This window comes from Mesoplodon mirus (assembly GCF_964341445.2).
Source record: "Mesoplodon mirus genome assembly, contig: SUPER_3_unloc_1, whole genome shotgun sequence".
In the NCBI taxonomy this organism is placed as follows: domain Eukaryota; kingdom Metazoa; phylum Chordata; class Mammalia; order Artiodactyla; family Ziphiidae; genus Mesoplodon; species Mesoplodon mirus.
Window position 1 is genome coordinate 3,355,430 of NW_028295818.1, and position 21,609 is coordinate 3,377,038.

A 21,609-nucleotide genomic window follows, 5' to 3' on the forward strand; every position below is an offset into this window, starting at 1 on the left:
GGGCACTTTCACCATGAGCACTGCCACTCTGACCACTCTCACCATAAGAACTGTCATAATGGGCCCTTTACCGATGGGCACTTCCAACATTGGCACTATCACCGTGAGCACTGTCAACAAGAGCCCTGTCACGGTGGGCAGTGTCACCATGTGCACTATCACCGCAAGGACTATCACATTAAGCAATGTCACCATGGGCACTGTCACCATTTTGCACTGCCAGCATGTGCACTATCACCTTAGGTACTGTCACCATGAGCACTTTATCACTGCGTACTGTCACCATGGGTAATATCACCATGGGCACTGTCACCGTTATCACTATCACCGTGAGAGATGCCATGATGGGCACTGGCGCCATGGGTCTTGTCACTATGAGCACTGAAACAATGGGCACAATCACTGTGAGAAATTTCACCATGCTAAATCTACCCAAAGGTTCTGTGACAGAGAGAAATGTCACCATGGGCTCTGTCACAGTCAGTATTCTCACCATGGGCACTCTCATTGTGGGCACTGCCACCGTGAGCACTATTACCATGAACACTGCTACCGTTTGCACTATCATGATAAGAACTGTCACCATGGGCACAGACAACATGGGTACTCTCACGTTGTGCACTGTCACCAGGGGAACCGTCACCATGGGCACTGTCACCATGAGCACTGGAACCATGGGCACTCTCACCATGGGCACTATCACCATGAGCAATATCACCATGGGCACTCTCACTATTTTGCACTGCCACCAGATGCACCATGACCATGTGCACTGTCACCATGGGCAGTGTCACCACTGGGAGTCTCACCATGGACACTGCACCATGATCACTGTCACCAAGAGCACTGTCACCACGAGCACTGCCACCATGAGCACTGTCACAAGAACTGCCACCATGGGCACTTTCACCATGATTACTGTCATCGTGGGTATTGTCACCTTGGGCAGTGTCAACGTGAGTAATATCACTGTGAGCACTATCACCCTGAGCACTGTCACCATGGGCACAGCTTCAATGCGGACTCTCACCATGAACACTGTCACCATGCGCACTATCACGGTGAGAACAGTCACCGTCGTCACTGTCACCATGGGCACATTTACCATGAGGACTGTCACTAAGAGCATTATCACCATAGGCACTGTCACCATGAGAACAGTCATCAAGGGCACTGTCAACATGGAGACTATCACCTCAAGCACTGTCACCATGAACACTGTCACCGTGAGCATTGTCACCATGAGCAATTTCAACAGGGTCACTTTCACCATGAGAACTGTCACCACGGGAACTCTCACCATTGGCACTGCCTCCGTGGGATTGTCACGATGAGCACTATCACCATGGGCATTGTCTCCATGGGCAGTTTCACCGTGAGCACTCTCACTATTGGCACTATCACCATCGGCACTCTCAGCATCGGCACAGTCACCGTGAGCACTGTCACAATGGGTGTTGTCACACTGGGTGCAGTTACCATGGGCAAAGTCACCATTAGAACTGTCACCATGGGCACTGTGATCCTGGGCACTTTCACCATGGGCTCTTTCACAATGGGCACTCTCACAATGGGAAGTATCACCATGGGCTTTGTCATCGTGGGCACTGTCACTGTGAGCATGGCCACCGTAACATCTATCACCATAAGCACTGTAACCATGAGCACTGTCCACATGAGCAGTGCCACAGTGAGCACTGTCACTTATGGCACTATCACCATAAGCACTGTCAGAATCGGCACAGTCACCGTGAGCACTGTCAAAACGGTTGTTGTCTCACTGGGCGATGTCACCTTGGGCACAGTCACCATTAGCACTGTCTCCATGGGCACTGTGATCTTGGGCACTTTCACCATGGGCTCTGTCACTGTGGGCACAGTCACAATGGGAAATATCACTTTGGACATTGTCATGGTGGACACTGTCACTGTGAGCATGGCCACCGTAACATCTATCACCATAAACACTGTAACTATGGGCACTGTCCACATGAAAACTGTCACTTATGTCACTGTCCACATGAGCAGTGTCAACATGATCACTCTCACAATGGGCAGGACACCCTGCGTGTTTCCAACATGGGCACTTTCACCATGAGCTCTCGCACTGTAGGAATTCTCACCTTAGGTACTGTCACCATGGGCACTGTCACCTTGAGCACTTTTACCATGAGCTCTGTCACCCTGGGTATTGTCACCATGGGCACTATCACCGTGAGAGTTGTGTACATGTGCAGTCTCACCATGGGCACTATCACCATGAGCAATATCACCATGAATACTGTCACCCTGTGTATTGTCACCATGGGCACTGTCACCTTGAGCACTACACCGTGAGAATTGAGACTATGGGCACTGTCACCATGGGCACATTCACCATCGGCACTATCGCCATGAACACTGTCACCATGAGCACTGTCACTGTGTGCAGTTTCACCATACACACTATCACCGTAAGGACTATCACCTTAAGCAATGTCACCATGAGCAATATCACCATGGGCACTGTCACCATATTGCACTGCCACCATGTGCAGTGTCACCATGGGCACTTTTACCATGAGTACTGTCACCATGGGTAATATCACCATGGGCACTGTCACCATGAGCACTGTTACTATGAGAATTTTCACCGTAGGCACTGTCACCATGAGAAGTGTCGCCATGGTCACATTCAACGTAAGAACTGTCACCTCAGGGATTATCAACATTGGCAATGTCACCGTGGGGTTGTCACCATGAGCACTATCACCATGGGCAATGTCTCCATGGGCAGTATCACCATGAGCACTGACACTATTGGCACTCTCACCATCAGCAATGTCACCAGGGGCACGGTCACCGTGAGCACTGTCTCCATGGGCCTTGTCACACTGGGCGCTGTCACCATGGGCACTGCCACCTTGGGCTCTCTCACCATTAACACTGTAACAATACCCATTATCACCGTGTGCACTGTCACTATGGGCACGATCACCATTAGCACTGTAAGCATGTGCACTGTCACTATTTAGCACTGTCACTAGGTGAACTATGACCATGGGCACTTTCACGATGTGCACTATCACCATGAGCACAGTTACCATGGGCACTGTTACAATGTGCAGAGTCACCATCGGTACTGTCCCCATGGGAACTGCCACCAAGAGCACTGTCACCATTAACATTGTCACCACGAGCACTGCCACCATGGGCACTGCTATTATGAGCACTGTCACCATGAGAACTGTCGCTATGAGAACTGCCACCATGGGTATTTTCAACATGAGTACTGTCAACTTGGGTATTGTCACCATTAGCACTGTCACGATGAGCACTATTACTGGGAGCACTATCACTGTGAGCACTGTCACCATGAGCACTGTCGCCAAGGGTACTGGCACAATGCAGACTGGCACCATGAGCCCTGTCACCATTGGCACTATCACTTTGAGCATTCTCACCATGGTCACTGTCACCATGGGCACTGTTACCATGAGCACTGTCACTATAGGAAATGGTTGCGTGGGCACTGTCACCACGGGTACTGTCATCATGGGCAGTGTCACCATGGGAACTGTAAGCATGGGCACTGCCACCATGGGCAATATCACTGTGAGCACTGTCACCATGGGTACTGCAACAAAGAGAACTGTCACCGTGAGTACTGTCTGCATGGGTTGTCACCGTGTGCACTGTCACCATGAGAACTGTCAACATGGGCACTGTCACCATTTTTCACTGCCACCATGTGCAATGTCACCATGGGCACTATCACACTGAGAACTGTCACAATGAGTCCTGTCATCATGGGCACTGTCACCAAGGGCACGGCCACCATGTGCACTGTTACCATGGTCACTATCACCGTGAGCATTGTCCCCATGGGAACTAACAACATGGTCAATGTCATCCCGAACACTTTCACAATGGGAACTGCCACCTTGGGCACTATCAACAAGTGGACTCTCACCATAGGCACTATCACCATGGGCACTGTCACCGTGAGCACTGTCACCATCGGCACTGTCATCATGAGCACTATTACTGTGAGCACTACCACCATGAGCACTCTCACTGTGGTCACTGTCACCATGGGCACTCTTATCGTGAGCACTTTCACTATGGGTACTGGCACAGTGCGGACTGTCACACTGAGACCTGTCACCATGGACACTATCACCATGAGCACTTTCACCATGGTCACTGTTACCATGGGTACTGTCACTGGGAGCACTGTCACTATAGGCAATTGTACCATGGGCACTGTCACCATGGGCACCGTCATCATGGGCATTGACACTGTTGGCAGTGTCTCCATGGGCACTGTCACAGAGAGAAAAGTCATCATGGGAACTGTCACAGTCAGTATTCTCACCATGGGCACTCTCATTGTGGGCAATGCCTCCGTGAGCACTACTACCATGAACACTGCTGCCGTGAACACTCTCATGATAAGAACTGTCACCATGGGCACAGACACCATGGGCACTCTCACGGTGTGCACTGTAACCAGGGGCACTTTCACCCTGGGCACTGTCACCATGAGCACTCTAACCATGGGCACTGTAACCATGGGCACTATCACCATGAGCAATATAACCATGGGCACTGTCACTATTTTGCACTGCCACCAGATGCACCATGACCATGTGCACTGTCACCATGGGCAGTGTCACCATTAGTAGTCTCACCATGGTCACTGCACCACGAGTACTGTCAACAAGAGCACTGTCACCATGAGCACTGCCACCATGAGCACTGTCACAAGAACTGTCCCTATGTGAACTGCCACCATGGGCACTTTCACCATGATTACTGTCACCGTGGGTATTGTCACCTTGGGCAATGTCAACGTGAGTAATATCACTGTGAGCACTATCACCCTGAGCTCTGTCATCATGGACACAGCCTCCATGCGGACTGTCACCATGAACACCCTCACCATGGGCACTATCACGGTAAGAACAGTCACCGTGGTCACTGTCAACATGGGCACTTTCATCGTGAGCAGTGTCACTAAGAGCATTATCACCATCAGAACTGTCCCCGTGTGAACAGTCACCATGGGCACTGTCAACCTGGAGACTATCACCTTGAGCACTGTCACCATGAACACTGTCACCATGAGCATTGTCACCATGAGCAATTTCAACAGGGTCACTTTCACCGTGAGAACTGTCACCACGGAAACTCTCACCATTGGCACTGCCTCTGAGGAATTGTCATGATGAGCACAATCACCATGGGCAGTGTCTCCATGGGCAGTTTCACCGTGAGCACTCTCACTATTGGCACTATCACCATAAGCACTGTCAGAATCGGCACAGTCACCGTGAGCACTGTCAAAACGGTTGTTGTCTCACTGGGCGATGTCACCTTGGGCACAGTCACCATTAGCACTGTCTCCATGGGCACTGTGATCTTGGGCACTTTCACCATGGGCTCTGTCACTGTGGGCACAGTCACAATGGGAAATATCACTTTGGACATTGTCATGGTGGACACTGTCACTGTGAGCATGGCCACCGTAACATCTATCACCATAAACACTGTAACTATGGGCACTGTCCACATGAAAACTGTCACTTATGTCACTGTCCACATGAGCAGTGTCAACATGATCACTCTCACAATGGGCAGGACACCCTGCGTGTTTCCAACATGGGCACTTTCACCATGAGCTCTCGCACTGTAGGAATTCTCACCTTAGGTACTGTCACCATGGGCACTGTCACCTTGAGCACTTTTACCATGAGCTCTGTCACCCTGGGTATTGTCACCATGGGCACTATCACCGTGAGAGTTGTGTACATGTGCATTCTCACCATGGGCACTATCACCATGAGCAATATCACCATGAATACTGTCACCCTGTGTATTGTCACCATGGGCACTGTCACCTTGAGCACTACACCGTGAGAATTGTGACTATGGGCACTGTCACCATGGGCACATTCACCATCGGCACTATCGCCATGAACACTGTCACCATGAGCACTGTCACTGTGTGCAGTTTCAGCATACACACTATCACCGTAAGGACTATCACCTTAAGCAATGTCACCATGAGCAAAATCACCATGGGCACTGTCAACATTTTGCACTGCCACCATGTGCATTGTCACCATGGGCACTTTACCATGAATACTGTCACCATGGGAAATATCACCATGGGCACTGTCACCATGAGCACGGTCAGTATGAGAATTTTCACCGTAGGCACTGTCACCAGGAGAACTGTCACCATGGTCACATTCAACGTAAGAACTGTCACCTCGGAGACTATCAGCATTGGCATTGTCACTGTGGGTTTGTCACCATGAGCACTATCACCATGGGCAATGCCTCTAAGGACATTATCACCATGAGCACTGTCACTATTGGCACTCTCAGCATGGGCACTGTCACCTTGGGCACGGTCACCTTGAGCACTGTCACAATGGGCCTTCTCACACTGCGTGCTGTCACAATGGGCACTGTCACTGTGGGCACTGTCACAATGGGAAGTATCACCTTGGGCTTTGTCAGCGTGGGCACTGTCACCATGGGCACGGCCACCATGAAATCTATCACCATAAGCCCTGTAAACATGGGCACTGTCCCATGAGCATGGCACCATGAGCACTGCCAGAATGAGCACTGTCACTTATGGCACTGTCCACATGAGCAGTGTGACCCTGATCACTGTCACCATGGGCAGGACACCCTGGGTATTGTCACCATGGGCACTGTCACCATGAGCACTCTCACCATGGAAATTGTCACCTTAGGTACTGTAACCATGGGCACTGTCACCATGAACACTTTTACCATGAGCTATGTTACCCTGGGTATTGTCACCATGGGCACTATCACCGTGAGAGTTGTGAACATGGGCACTCTCATCTTGGGGACTATCACCATGAGCAATGTCACCATGAATACTGTCACCCTGTGTATTGTCACCATGGGCACTGTCACCGTGAGCACTACACCGTGAGAATTGTGACTATGGGCACTGTCACCATGGGCACATTCACGATCGGCACTATCGCCATGGACACTGTCACCATGAGCACTATCACTGTGTGCAGTTTCACAATACACACTATCACCGTAGGGAATATCACCATAAGCAATGTCACCATGAGCAATATCACCATGGGCACTGTCACCATTTTGCACTGCCACTATGTGCAGTGTGACCATGGGCACTTTTACCATGAGTACTGTCACCATGGGTAATATCACCATGGGCACAGTCACCATGAGCACTGTCACTATGAGAATTTTCACCATAGGCACAGTCACCATGAGAAATGTCACCATGGGCACTGTCAACATGGAGACCATAACCTTGAGCACTGTCACCATGAGCACTGTCACCATGAGCAATATCACCATGGTCACATTCAATGTAAGAACTGTCACCACGGGGACTATCACAATTGGCACTGTCACTGTTGGGTTCTCACAATGAGCACTATCACCATGGGCATTGTCTCCATGGGCAGTTTCACCATGAGCACTGTCACTATTGGCACTCTCATCATCGGCAATATTCACCACGGGCACATTCACTGTGAGAACTGTCATCATGGGCTTTCTCACACTGGGTACTGTCATCATGGGCACTGTCACCCTGGGCACTGTCACATTGGGATATATCACCATGGGCTTTGTCAGCATGGGAACTGTCCACGGGGGTACTGACACCGTGACATCTATCACCATAATCACTGTAAACATGGACACTGTCACAATGAGAACGGTCAGCATGAGCACTGCCACACAGAGCACTGCTATTTATGGCACTGCCAACATGAACACTGTCACCATGAGCAGTGTCACCAGGGGCATGACACCATGGGCACTGTCACCATGGTCATTGTCACCCTAAGTACTCTCATCATAGGCATTATCACTGTGAGAATTGTGAACATGGGCACTGTCACCATGGGCACTATCACCATGAGCACTGTCACCCTGTGTATTTACACCATGGGCACTGTCACTGTGAACACTACACCATGAGAATTGTGACTATGGGCACTGTCACCCTGGACACTCTCACCATGGGAACTATCACCGTGAACACTGTAACCATGAACACTATCACTGTGTGCAGTGTCACCATGCACACTGTCACCATGAGGACTATCACTGTAAGCAGAGTCACCATGAGGAATGTCACCATGGGCACTGTCACCATTTTGCACTGCCAGCATGTGCAGTGTCACCATGGGTAATATCACCATAGGCACTTTCACCGTGAGAAATGTGACCGTGCAAAATATCTCTATGGGCACTGGCACCATGGGCATTGTCACTGTGAGCACTGTCACAATGGGAACTATCACCGAGAGAAATCTCAACATGCTAACTGTCCCCATGGGGACTCTTACTGTGAGAAGGGTCACCATGGGCATTGTCACTGTTGGCACTGTCCCCATGGGCACTGTCATTGTGGGCAGTGTCACCATGGCCATTGCCACCTTGGGCTCTCTCACCATGAACACTGTAACAATGCAAATTATCACCGTGTGCTCTCTCACCATGGGCACTATCACCATGAGCACTGTCAGAATGTGCACTGTCACTATTTAGCACTGTCACCAGGTGAACTACCACCATGGGCACTATCACGATTTGCACTGTCACCATGAGCACAAATACCATGGGCACTGTAACAATGCACAGTGTCATCATCGGTATTGTCCCCATACGAACTGCCACCAAGAACACTGTCACCATTAACACTGTCACCACGAGCACTGGCACCTTGGGCACTGCTATTATGAGCACTGTCACCATGAGCACTCTCATCATGGGCACTTTCACCAAGGGCACTGCCACCATGTGCACTGTTACCATGGTCACTATCACCGTGAGCACTGTCACCATGGGAACTACCAACATGGGCACTGTCATCATGAGCACTTTCACAATGGGAACTGCCACCACGGCACTATTAATGTGAGCACACTCACCATGGGCACTATCACCAAGGGCACTGTCAGTTTCAGAACTATCACCATGGGTACTGCAACCATGACCACTGTCACCGTTATCACTGTCACCATTCTCAGTATCACCATGTGCACTGTCACCATGGGCACTATCACCAGGAGAACTGTCAGCATCGGCACTGTCACCATGGGTATTGTGACTTTGGGCACTGTCACCAGAGCACTGTCACCTTGGGCAGTGGCACAATGTGGACTGTCACAATAAGCACTGTCATCATGGGCTCTATCAACATTATAAAGGTCACCGTGGTCACTATCACCAAGGGCACTGTCACTGTGAGCACTATCACTGTGAGGGTTCTGACCATGTGCACTGTTACTATGGGTAGTGTCCCCATGGTCAATTTCACTGTTAGTACTGTCACCATGGACACTATAACTAAGGGCACTGTCACCGTGAGCTCTGTCACCTTGGGCAATTTCACCATGAGCAGTGCCACTGTGACCACTCTCACCATAAGAACTGTCACCGTGGGCACTTTCACGATGAGCACTTCCAACATTGGCACTATCACCTTGAGCACTGTCAACAAGAGCACTGTCATGGTGGGCAGTGTCACCATGCGCACTGTCACCATGAACACGGTCACCATGAGTACTGTCACCCTGGGTATTTTCACCATGGGCACTGTCACTGTGAGCACTACACCATGAGAATTGTGACTATGGGCACTGTTACCATGGACACTCTCACCATGGGAGCTATCACTGTGAACACTGTCACAGTGAACATTGTCACTGTGTGCATTGTTACCATGCACACAGTCACCATAAGGATTATCACTGTAAGCAATGTCACCATGAACAATGTCACCATGGGCACTCTTACCATCTTGCACAGCCACCATGTGCAGTGTCACCATTGGTCATATCACCATAGGCACTTTCGCCGTGAGAAATGTTACCGAGCAGAATGTCTATATGGGCACTGGCACCATGGGCCTTCTCACTGAGAGCACTGTCACAACGGGCACTATAACCGTGAGAAATCTCACCATGCTAACTGTCCCCATGGGCACCGTCACCATGAGATGTGCCACCATGGGAACTGTTACTGTCGGCACTGTCACTTTGGGCACTGTCATTGTGGGCACTGTCACCATGGCTACTGCCACCTTGGGCTCTGTCACCATGAACACTGTTACAATGCCTATTATCACCGTGTGCACTGTCTCATGGGCACTATCACCATGAGCACTGTCAGCATGTGCACTGTCACTATTTAGCACTGTCACCAGGTGAACTACCACCATGGGCACTGTCAGGACGTGCACTATCACCGTGAGCATGATTACCATGGGAACTGTAACAATGCACAGTGTCACCATCGGTACTGTGCCCATGGGAACAGCCACCAAGGGCACTGTCACCATAAGCACTGTCACTGTGTGCAGTTTCACCATACACACTATTACTGGAAGGACTATCACCATAAGCAATGTCACCATGAGCAATATCACCATGGGCACTGTCAACATTTTGCACTGCCACCATGTGCAGTGTCACCATGGGCACTTTTACCATGAGTACCGTCACCATGGGTAATATCACCATGGGCACTGTCACCATGAGCACTGCCACTATGAGAATTTTCACCATAGGCACTGTCACCATGAGAACTGTCACCATGGTCACATTCAACGTAAGAACTGTCACCACGGGGACTATCACCATTGTCACTGTCACCGTGGGGTTGTCACCATGAGCACTATCACCATGGGCAATATCTCCATGGGCAGTTTCACCATGAGAACTGTCATTATTGGCACTCTCACCATCGGCACTGTCACAATGGGCATGGTCACCGTGAGCTGTGTCACCTTGGGCCTTGTCAAACTGGGCGCTGTCACCATGGGCTCTTTCACAATGGGAAGTATCACCATGGAATTTGTCAGCCTGGGCACTGTCCCCGTGGGCACTGACACCGTTACATCTATCAGCATAAACACTGTAAACGTGCACACTGTCACCATGAGCACAGTCACCTTGAGCACTGTCACCATGGGCCTTGTCACACTGGGCGCTGTCACCATGGGCACCGTCACCGTGAGCACTGTCACAATGGGAAGTATCACCATGGGCTTTGTCACGCTGGGCACTGTCCCTGTGTGCAGTGTCACCGTGACATCTATCACCATAAACAATGTAAATATGGGCACTGTCACCATGAGCACGGTCACCATAAGCACTGCCACAATGAGCACTGTTATTTATGGCAATGCCAACATGAGAACTGTCACCATGAGCACTGTCACCATAGGCGTGACACCATGTGCACTGTCACCATGTGCATTGTCAACCTAGGTACTCTCACCATTGGCATTATCACTGTGAGAATTGTGAACATGGGCACTTTCACCATGGGCACTGTCATCATGGGCAGTGTCACCATGGGAACTGTAAACATGGGCACGGCCACCATGGGCAATATCACTGTGAGCACTGTCACCATGGGTACTGCAACAAAGATAACTCTCACCGTGAGTACTGTCTTCATGAGTTGTCACCGTGTGCACTGTCACCATGAGAACTGTCAACATGGGCACTGTCACCATTTTTCACTGCCACCATCTGAAATGTCACCATGGGCACTATCACCATGAGAACTGTCACCCTGAGTCCTGTCAACACGGGCACTGTCACCAAGGGCACGGCCACCATGTGCAGTGTTACCATGGTCACTATCACCGTGAGTACTCTCACCATGGGAACTACCAACATGGGCAAAGTCATCATGAGCACTTTCACCATGGGAACTGCCACCATGGGCACTATCACCATCGGCACTGTCACCATGAGCACTATTACTGTGAGTACTACCACCGTGAGCACTCTCACCAAGGACACTATCACCATGCGCACTGTCACCATGAGTACTTTCCTATGGGTACTGGCACAATGCGGACTGTCACAATGAGCCGTGTCACCATGGACACTATCACCATGAGCAATCTCACCGTGGTAACTGTTACTATGGGTATTGTGACTGTCAGCACTGTCACCATAGGCAATGGCACTGTGGGCACTGTCACCATGGGCACTGTCATCATGGGCATTGTCCCCATTTTCAGTGCCACCATGGGCAATGCAACCATGTGCACTATCACTGTAAGCTCTGTCACCACGGGTACTGCTACCATGAGCACTGTCAGCATGGGTTGTAACCGTGTGCACTGTCACTATGAGAACTGTCAGCATGGGCACTGTCACCATTTTTCACTGCTGCCATGTGCACTACCACCATGTGCACTATCACCATGGGCACTATCACCGTGAGCACTGTCACCATGAGTAATGTCATCATGGGCAGTGTCACCAAGGGCACAACCACCATGTGTACCATTACCATGGTCACTATCACCGTGAGCACTGTCACCATGGTAACTACCAACATGGGCACTGTCACCATGAACACATTGACAATGGGAACCTCCACCATGGGCACTATTAATGTGAGCACACTCACCATGGACACTATCACCAAGGGTACTGTCACTTTCAGCACTATCACCATGGGTACTGCAACCATTACCACTGTCACCATAAGCACTGTCACCATTCTCAGTATCACCATGTGCACTGTCACCATGGGCACTATCTCCATGAGAACTGTCAGCTTGGGCACTGTCACCATGGGTATTGTGACTTTGGGCAATGTCACCATGAGCACTGTCACCTTGGGCACTGGCACAATGTGGACTGTCACCATGAGCACTGTCATCATGGGCACTATTACCGTTAGAACTGTCACCGTGGTCACTGTCACCATGGGCACTGTCACGGTAAGCACTGTCACAGTGAAGGCTGTGACCATGGGCACTGTCACCATGGGCAGTGACCCCATGGACAATTTCACTGTTTGTAATGTCACCATGGACACTATAACTATGGGCACTGTCACCGTGAGCTCTGTCACCATGGGCACTTTCACCATGAGCACTGCCACTCTGACCACTCTCACCATAAGAACTGTCATAATGGGCCCTTTACCGATGGGCACTTCCAACATTGGCACTATCACCGTGAGCACTGTCAACAAGAGCCCTGTCACGGTGGGCAGTGTCACCATGTGCACTATCACCGCAAGGACTATCACATTAAGCAATGTCACCATGGGCACTGTCACCATTTTGCACTGCCAGCATGTGCACTATCACCTTAGGTACTGTCACCATGAGCACTTTATCACTGCGTACTGTCACCATGGGTAATATCACCATGGGCACTGTCACCGTTATCACTATCACCGTGAGAGATGCCATGATGGGCACTGGCGCCATGGGTCTTGTCACTATGAGCACTGAAACAATGGGCACAATCACTGTGAGAAATTTCACCATGCTAACTCTACCCAAAGGCTCTGTGACAGAGAGAAATGTCACCATGGGCTCTGTCACAGTCAGTATTCTCACCATGGGCACTCTCATTGTGGGCACTGCCACCGTGAGCACTATTACCATGAACACTGCTACCGTTTGCACTATCATGATAAGAACTGTCACCATGGGCACAGACAACATGGGTACTCTCACGTTGTGCACTGTCACCAGGGGAACCGTCACCATGGGCACTGTCACCATGAGCACTGGAACCATGGGCACTCTCACCATGGGCACTATCACCATGAGCAATATCACCATGGGCACTCTCACTATTTTGCACTGCCACCAGATGCACCATGACCATGTGCACTGTCACCATGGGCAGTGTCACCACTGGGAGTCTCACCATGGGCACTGCACCATGATCACTGTCACCAAGAGCACTGTCACCACGAGCACTGCCACCATGAGCACTGTCACAAGAACTGCCACCATGGGCACTTTCACCATGATTACTGTCATCGTGGGTATTGTCACCTTGGGCAGTGTCAACGTGAGTAATATCACTGTGAGCACTATCACCCTGAGCACTGTCACCATGGGCACAGCTTCAATGCGGACTCTCACCATGAACACTGTCACCATGCGCACTATCACGGTGAGAACAGTCACCGTCGTCACTGTCACCATGGGCACATTTACCATGAGGACTGTCACTAAGAGCATTATCACCATAGGCACTGTCACCATGAGAACAGTCATCAAGGGCACTGTCAACATGGAGACTATCACCTCAAGCACTGTCACCATGAACACTGTCACCGTGAGCATTGTCACCATGAGCAATTTCAACAGGGTCACTTTCACCATGAGAACTGTCACCACGGGAACTCTCACCATTGGCACTGCCTCCGTGGGATTGTCACGATGAGCACTATCACCATGGGCATTGTCTCCATGGGCAGTTTCACCGTGAGCACTCTCACTATTGGCACTATCACCATCGGCACTCTCAGCATCGGCACAGTCACCGTGAGCACTGTCACAATGGGTGTTGTCACACTGGGTGCAGTTACCATGGGCAAAGTCACCATTAGAACTGTCACCATGGGCACTGTGATCCTGGGCACTTTCACCATGGGCTCTTTCACAATGGGCACTCTCACAATGGGAAGTATCACCATGGGCTTTGTCATCGTGGGCACTGTCACTGTGAGCATGGCCACCGTAACATCTATCACCATAAGCACTGTAACCATGAGCACTGTCCACATGAGCAGTGCCACAGTGAGCACTGTCACTTATGGCACTATCACCATAAGCACTGTCAGAATCGGCACAGTCACCGTGAGCACTGTCAAAACGGTTGTTGTCTCACTGGGCGATGTCACCTTGGGCACAGTCACCATTAGCACTGTCTCCATGGGCACTGTGATCTTGGGCACTTTCACCATGGGCTCTGTCACTGTGGGCACAGTCACAATGGGAAATATCACTTTGGACATTGTCATGGTGGACACTGTCACTGTGAGCATGGCCACCGTAACATCTATCACCATAAACACTGTAACTATGGGCACTGTCCACATGAAAACTGTCACTTATGTCACTGTCCACATGAGCAGTGTCAACATGATCACTCTCACAATGGGCAGGACACCCTGCGTGTTTCCAACATGGGCACTTTCACCATGAGCTCTCGCACTGTAGGAATTCTCACCTTAGGTACTGTCACCATGGGCACTGTCACCTTGAGCACTTTTACCATGAGCTCTGTCACCCTGGGTATTGTCACCATGGGCACTATCACCGTGAGAGTTGTGTACATGTGCAGTCTCACCATGGGCACTATCACCATGAGCAATATCACCATGAATACTGTCACCCTGTGTATTGTCACCATGGGCACTGTCACCTTGAGCACTACACCGTGAGAATTGAGACTATGGGCACTGTCACCATGGGCACATTCACCATCGGCACTATCGCCATGAACACTGTCACCATGAGCACTGTCACTGTGTGCAGTTTCACCATACACACTATCACCGTAAGGACTATCACCTTAAGCAATGTCACCATGAGCAATATCACCATGGGCACTGTCACCATATTGCACTGCCACCATGTGCAGTGTCACCATGGGCACTTTTACCATGAGTACTGTCACCATGGGTAATATCACCATGGGCACTGTCACCATGAGCACTGTTACTATGAGAATTTTCACCGTAGGCACTGTCACCATGAGAAGTGTCGCCATGGTCACATTCAACGTAAGAACTGTCACCTCAGGGATTATCAACATTGGCAATGTCACCGTGGGGTTGTCACCATGAGCACTATCACCATGGGCAATGTCTCCATGGGCAGTATCACCATGAGCACTGACACTATTGGCACTCTCACCATCAGCAATGTCACCAGGGGCACGGTCACCGTGAGCACTGTCTCCATGGGCCTTGTCACACTGGGCGCTGTCACCATGGGCACTGCCACCTTGGGCTCTCTCACCATTAACACTGTAACAATACCCATTATCACCGTGTGCACTGTCACTATGGGCACGATCACCATTAGCACTGTAAGCATGTGCACTGTCACTATTTAGCACTGTCACTAGGTGAACTATGACCATGGGCACTTTCACGATGTGCACTATCACCATGAGCACAGTTACCATGGGCACTGTTACAATGTGCAGAGTCACCATCGGTACTGTCCCCATGGGAACTGCCACCAAGAGCACTGTCACCATTAACATTGTCACCACGAGCACTGCCACCATGGGCACTGCTATTATGAGCACTGTCACCATGAGAACTGTCGCTATGAGAACTGCCACCATGGGTATTTTCAACATGAGTACTGTCAACTTGGGTATTGTCACCATTAGCACTGTCACGATGAGCACTATTACTGGGAGCACTATCACTGTGAGCACTGTCACCATGAGCACTGTCGCCAAGGGTACTGGCACAATGCAGACTGGCACCATGAGCCCTGTCACCATTGGCACTATCACTTTGAGCATTCTCACCATGGTCACTGTCACCATGGGCACTGTTACCATGAGCACTGTCACTATAGGAAATGGTTGCGTGGGCACTGTCACCACGGGTACTGTCATCATGGGCAGTGTCACCATGGGAACTGTAAGCATGGGCACTGCCACCATGGGCAATATCACTGTGAGCACTGTCACCATGGGTACTGCAACAAAGAGAACTGTCACCGTGAGTACTGTCTGCATGGGTTGTCACCGTGTGCACTGTCACCATGAGAACTGTCAACATGGGCACTGTCACCATTTTTCACTGCCACCATGTGCAATGTCACCATGGGCACTATCACACTGAGAACTGTCACAATGAGTCCTGTCATCATGGGCACTGTCACCAAGGGCACGGCCACCATGTGCACTGTTACCATGGTCACTATCACCGTGAGCATTGTCCCCATGGGAACTAACAACATGGTCAATGTCATCCCGAACACTTTCACAATGGGAACTGCCACCTTGGGCACTATCAACAAGTGGACTCTCACCATAGGCACTATCACCATGGGCACTGTCACCGTGAGCACTGTCACCATCGGCACTGTCATCATGAGCACTATTACTGTGAGCACTACCACCATGAGCACTCTCACTGTGGTCACTGTCACCATGGGCACTCTTATCGTGAGCACTTTCACTATGGGTACTGGCACAGTGCGGACTGTCACACTGAGACCTGTCACCATGGACACTATCACCATGAGCACTTTCACCATGGTCACTGTTACCATGGGTAATGTCACTGGGAGCACTGTCACTATAGGCAATTGTACCATGGGCACTGTCACCATGGGCACTGTCATCATGGGCATTGACACTGTTGGCAGTGTCTCCATGGGCACTGTCACAGAGAGAAAAGTCATCATGGGAACTGTCACAGTCAGTATTCTCACCATGGGCACTCTCATTGTGGGCAATGCCTCCGTGAGCACTACTACCATGAACACTGCTGCCGTGAACACTCTCATGATAAGAACTGTCACCATGGGCACAGACACCATGGGCACTCTCACGGTGTGCACTGTAACCAGGGGCACTTTCACCCTGGGCACTGTCACCATGAGCACTCTAACCATGGGCACTGTAACCATGGGCACTATCACCATGAGCAATATAACCATGGGCACTGTCACTATTTTGCACTGCCACCAGATGCACCATGACCATGTGCACTGTCACCATGGGCAGTGTCACCATTAGTAGTCTCACCATGGTCACTGCACCACGAGTACTGTCAACAAGAGCACTGTCACCATGAGCACTGCCACCATGAGCACTGTCACAAGAACTGTCCCAATGTGAACTGCCACCATGGGCACTTTCACCATGATTACTGTCACCGTGGGTATTGTCACCTTGGGCAATGTCAACGTGAGTAATATCACTGTGAGCACTATCACCCTGAGCTCTGTCATCATGGACACAGCCTCAATGCGGACTGTCACCATGAACACCCTCACCATGGGCACTATCACGGTAAGAACAGTCACCGTGGTCACTGTCAACATGGGCACTTTCATCGTGAGCAGTGTCACTAAGAGCATTATCACCATCAGAACTGTCCCCGTGTGAACAGTCACCATGGGCACTGTCAACCTGGAGACTATCACCTTGAGCACTGTCACCATGAACACTGTCACCATGAGCATTGTCACCATGAGCAATTTCAACAGGGTCACTTTCACCGTGAGAACTGTCACCACGGAAACTCTCACCATTGGCACTGCCTCTGAGGAATTGTCACGATGAGCACAATCACCATGGGCAGTGTCTCCATGGGCAGTTTCACCGTGAGCACTCTCACTATTGGCACTATCACCATAAGCACTGTCAGAATCGGCACAGTCACCGTGAGCACTGTCAAAACGGTTGTTGTCTCACTGGGCGATGTCACCTTGGGCACAGTCACCATTAGCACTGTCTCCATGGGCACTGTGATCTTGGGCACTTTCACCATGGGCTCTGTCACTGTGGGCACAGTCACAATGGGAAATATCACTTTGGACATTGTCATGGTGGACACTGTCACTGTGAGCATGGCCACCGTAACATCTATCACCATAAACACTGTAACTATGGGCACTGTCCACATGAAAACTGTCACTTATGTCACTGTCCACATGAGCAGTGTCAACATGATCACTCTCACAATGGGCAGGACACCCTGCGTGTTTCCAACATGGGCACTTTCACCATGAGCTCTCGCACTGTAGGAATTCTCACCTTAGGTACTGTCACCATGGGCACTGTCACCTTGAGCACTTTTACCATGAGCTCTGTCACCCTGGGTATTGTCACCATGGGCACTATCACCGTGAGAGTTGTGTACATGTGCATTCTCACCATGGGCACTATCACCATGAGCAATATCACCATGAATACTGTCACCCTGTGTATTGTCACCATGGGCACTGTCACCTTGAGCACTACACCGTGAGAATTGTGACTATTGGCACTGTCACCATGGGCACATTCACCATCGGCACTATCGCCATGAACACTGTCACCATGAGCACTGTCACTGTGTGCAGTTTCACCATACACACTATCACCGTAAGGACTATCACCTTAAGCAATGTCACCATGAGCAAAATCACCATGGGCACTGTCACCATATTGCACTGCCACCATGTGCATTGTCACCATGGGCACTTTACCATGAATACTGTCACCATGGGAAATATCACCATGGGCACTGTCACCATGAGCACGGTCAGTATGAGATTTTTCACCATAGGCACTGTCACCAGGAGAACTGTCACCATGGTCACATTCAACGTAAGAACTGTCACCTCGGAGACTATCAGCATTGGCATTGTCACTGTGGGTTTGTCACCATGAGCACTATCACCATGGGCAATGCCTCTAAGGACATTATCACCATGAGCACTGTCACTATTGGCACTCTCAGCATGGGCACTGTCACCTTGGGCACGGTCACCTTGAGCACTGTCACAATGGGCCTTCTCACACTGCGTGCTGTCACAATGGGCACTGTCACTGTGGGCACTGTCACAATGGGAAGTATCACCTTGGGCTTTGTCAGCGTGGGCACTGTCACCATGGGCACGGCCACCATGAAATCTATCACCATAAGCCCTGTAAACATGGGCACTGTCCCATGAGCATGGCACCATGAGCACTGCCAGAATGAGCACTGTCACTTATGGCACTGTCCACATGAGCAGTGTGACCCTGATCACTGTCACCATGGGCAGGACACCCTGGGTATTGTCACCATGGGCACTGTCACCATGAGCACTCTCACCATGGAAATTGTCACCTTAGGTACTGTAACCATGGGCACTGTCACCATGAACACTTTTACCATGAGCTATGTTACCCTGGGTATTGTCACCATGGGCACTATCACCGTGAGAGTTGTGAACATGGGCACTCTCATCTTGGGGACTATCACCATGAGCAATGTCACCATGAATACTGTCACCCTGTGTATTGTCACCATGGGCACTGTCACCGTGAGCACTACACCGTGAGAATTGTGACTATGGGCACTGTCACCATGGGCACATTCACGATCGGCACTATCGCCATGGACACTGTCACCATGAGCACTATCACTGTGTGCAGTTTCACAATACACACTATCACCGTAGGGAATATCACCATAAGCAATGTCACCATGAGCAATATCACCATGGGCACTGTCACCATTTTGCACTGCCACTATGTGCAGTGTGACCATGGGCACTTTTACCATGAGTACTGTCACCATGGGTAATATCACCATGGGCACAGTCACCATGAGCACTGTCACTATGAGAATTTTCACCATAGGCACAGTCACCATGAGAAATGTCACCATGGGCACTGTCAACATGGAGACCATAACCTTGAGCACTGTCACCATGAGCACTGTCACCATGAGCAATATCACCATGGTCACATTCAATGTAAGAACTGTCACCACGGGGACTATCACAATTGGCACTGTCACTGTTGGGTTCTCACAATGAGCACTATCACCATGGGCATTGTCTCCATGGGCAGTTTCACCATGAGCACTGTCACTATTGGCACTCTCATCATCGGCAATATTCACCACGGGCACATTCACTGTGAGAACTGTCATCATGGGCTTTCTCACACTGGGTACTGTCATCATGGGCACTGTCACCCTGGGCACTGTCACATTGGGATATATCACCATGGGCTTTGTCAGCATGGGAACTGTCCACGGGGGTACTGACACCGTGACATCTATCACCATAATCACTGTAAACATGGACACTGTCACAATGAGAACGGTCAGCATGAGCACTGCCACACAGAGCACTGCTATTTATGGCACTGCCAACATGAGCACTGTCACCATGAGCAGTGTCACCAGGGGCATGACACCATGGGCACTGTCACCATGGTCATTGTCACCCTAAGTACTCTCATCATAGGCATTATCACTGTGAGAATTGTGAACATGGGCACTGTCACCATGGGCACTATCACCATGAGCACTGTCACCCTGTGTATTTACACCATGGGCACTGTCACTGTGAACACTACACCATGAGAATTGTGACTATGGGCACTGTCACCCTGGACACTCTCACCATGGGAACTATCACCGTGAACACTGTAACCATGAACACTATCACTGTGTGCAGTGTCACCATGCGCACTGTCACCATGAGGACTATCACTGTAAGCAGAGTCACCATGAGGAATGTCACCATGGGCACTGTCACCATTTTGCACTGCCAGCATGTGCAGTGTCACCATGGGTAATATCACCATAGGCACTTTCACCGTGAGAAATGTGACCGTGCAAAATATCTCTATGGGCACTGGCACCATGGGCATTGTCACTGTGAGCACTGTCACAATGGGAACTATCACCGAGAGAAATCTCAACATGCTAACTGTCCCCATGGGGACTCTTACTGTGAGAAGGGTCACCATGGGCATTGTCACTGTTGGCACTGTCCCCATGGGCACTGTCATTGTGGGCAGTGTCACCATGGCCATTGCCACCTTGGGCTCTCTCACCATGAACACTGTAACAATGCAAATTATCACCGTGTGCTCTCTCACCATGGGCACTATCACCATGAGCACTGTCAGAATGTGCACTGTCACTATTTAGCACTGTCACCAGGTGAACTACCACCATGGGCACTATCACGATTTGCACTGTCACCATGAGCACAAATACCATGGGCACTGTAACAATGCACAGTGTCATCATCGGTATTGTCCCCATACGAACTGCCACCAA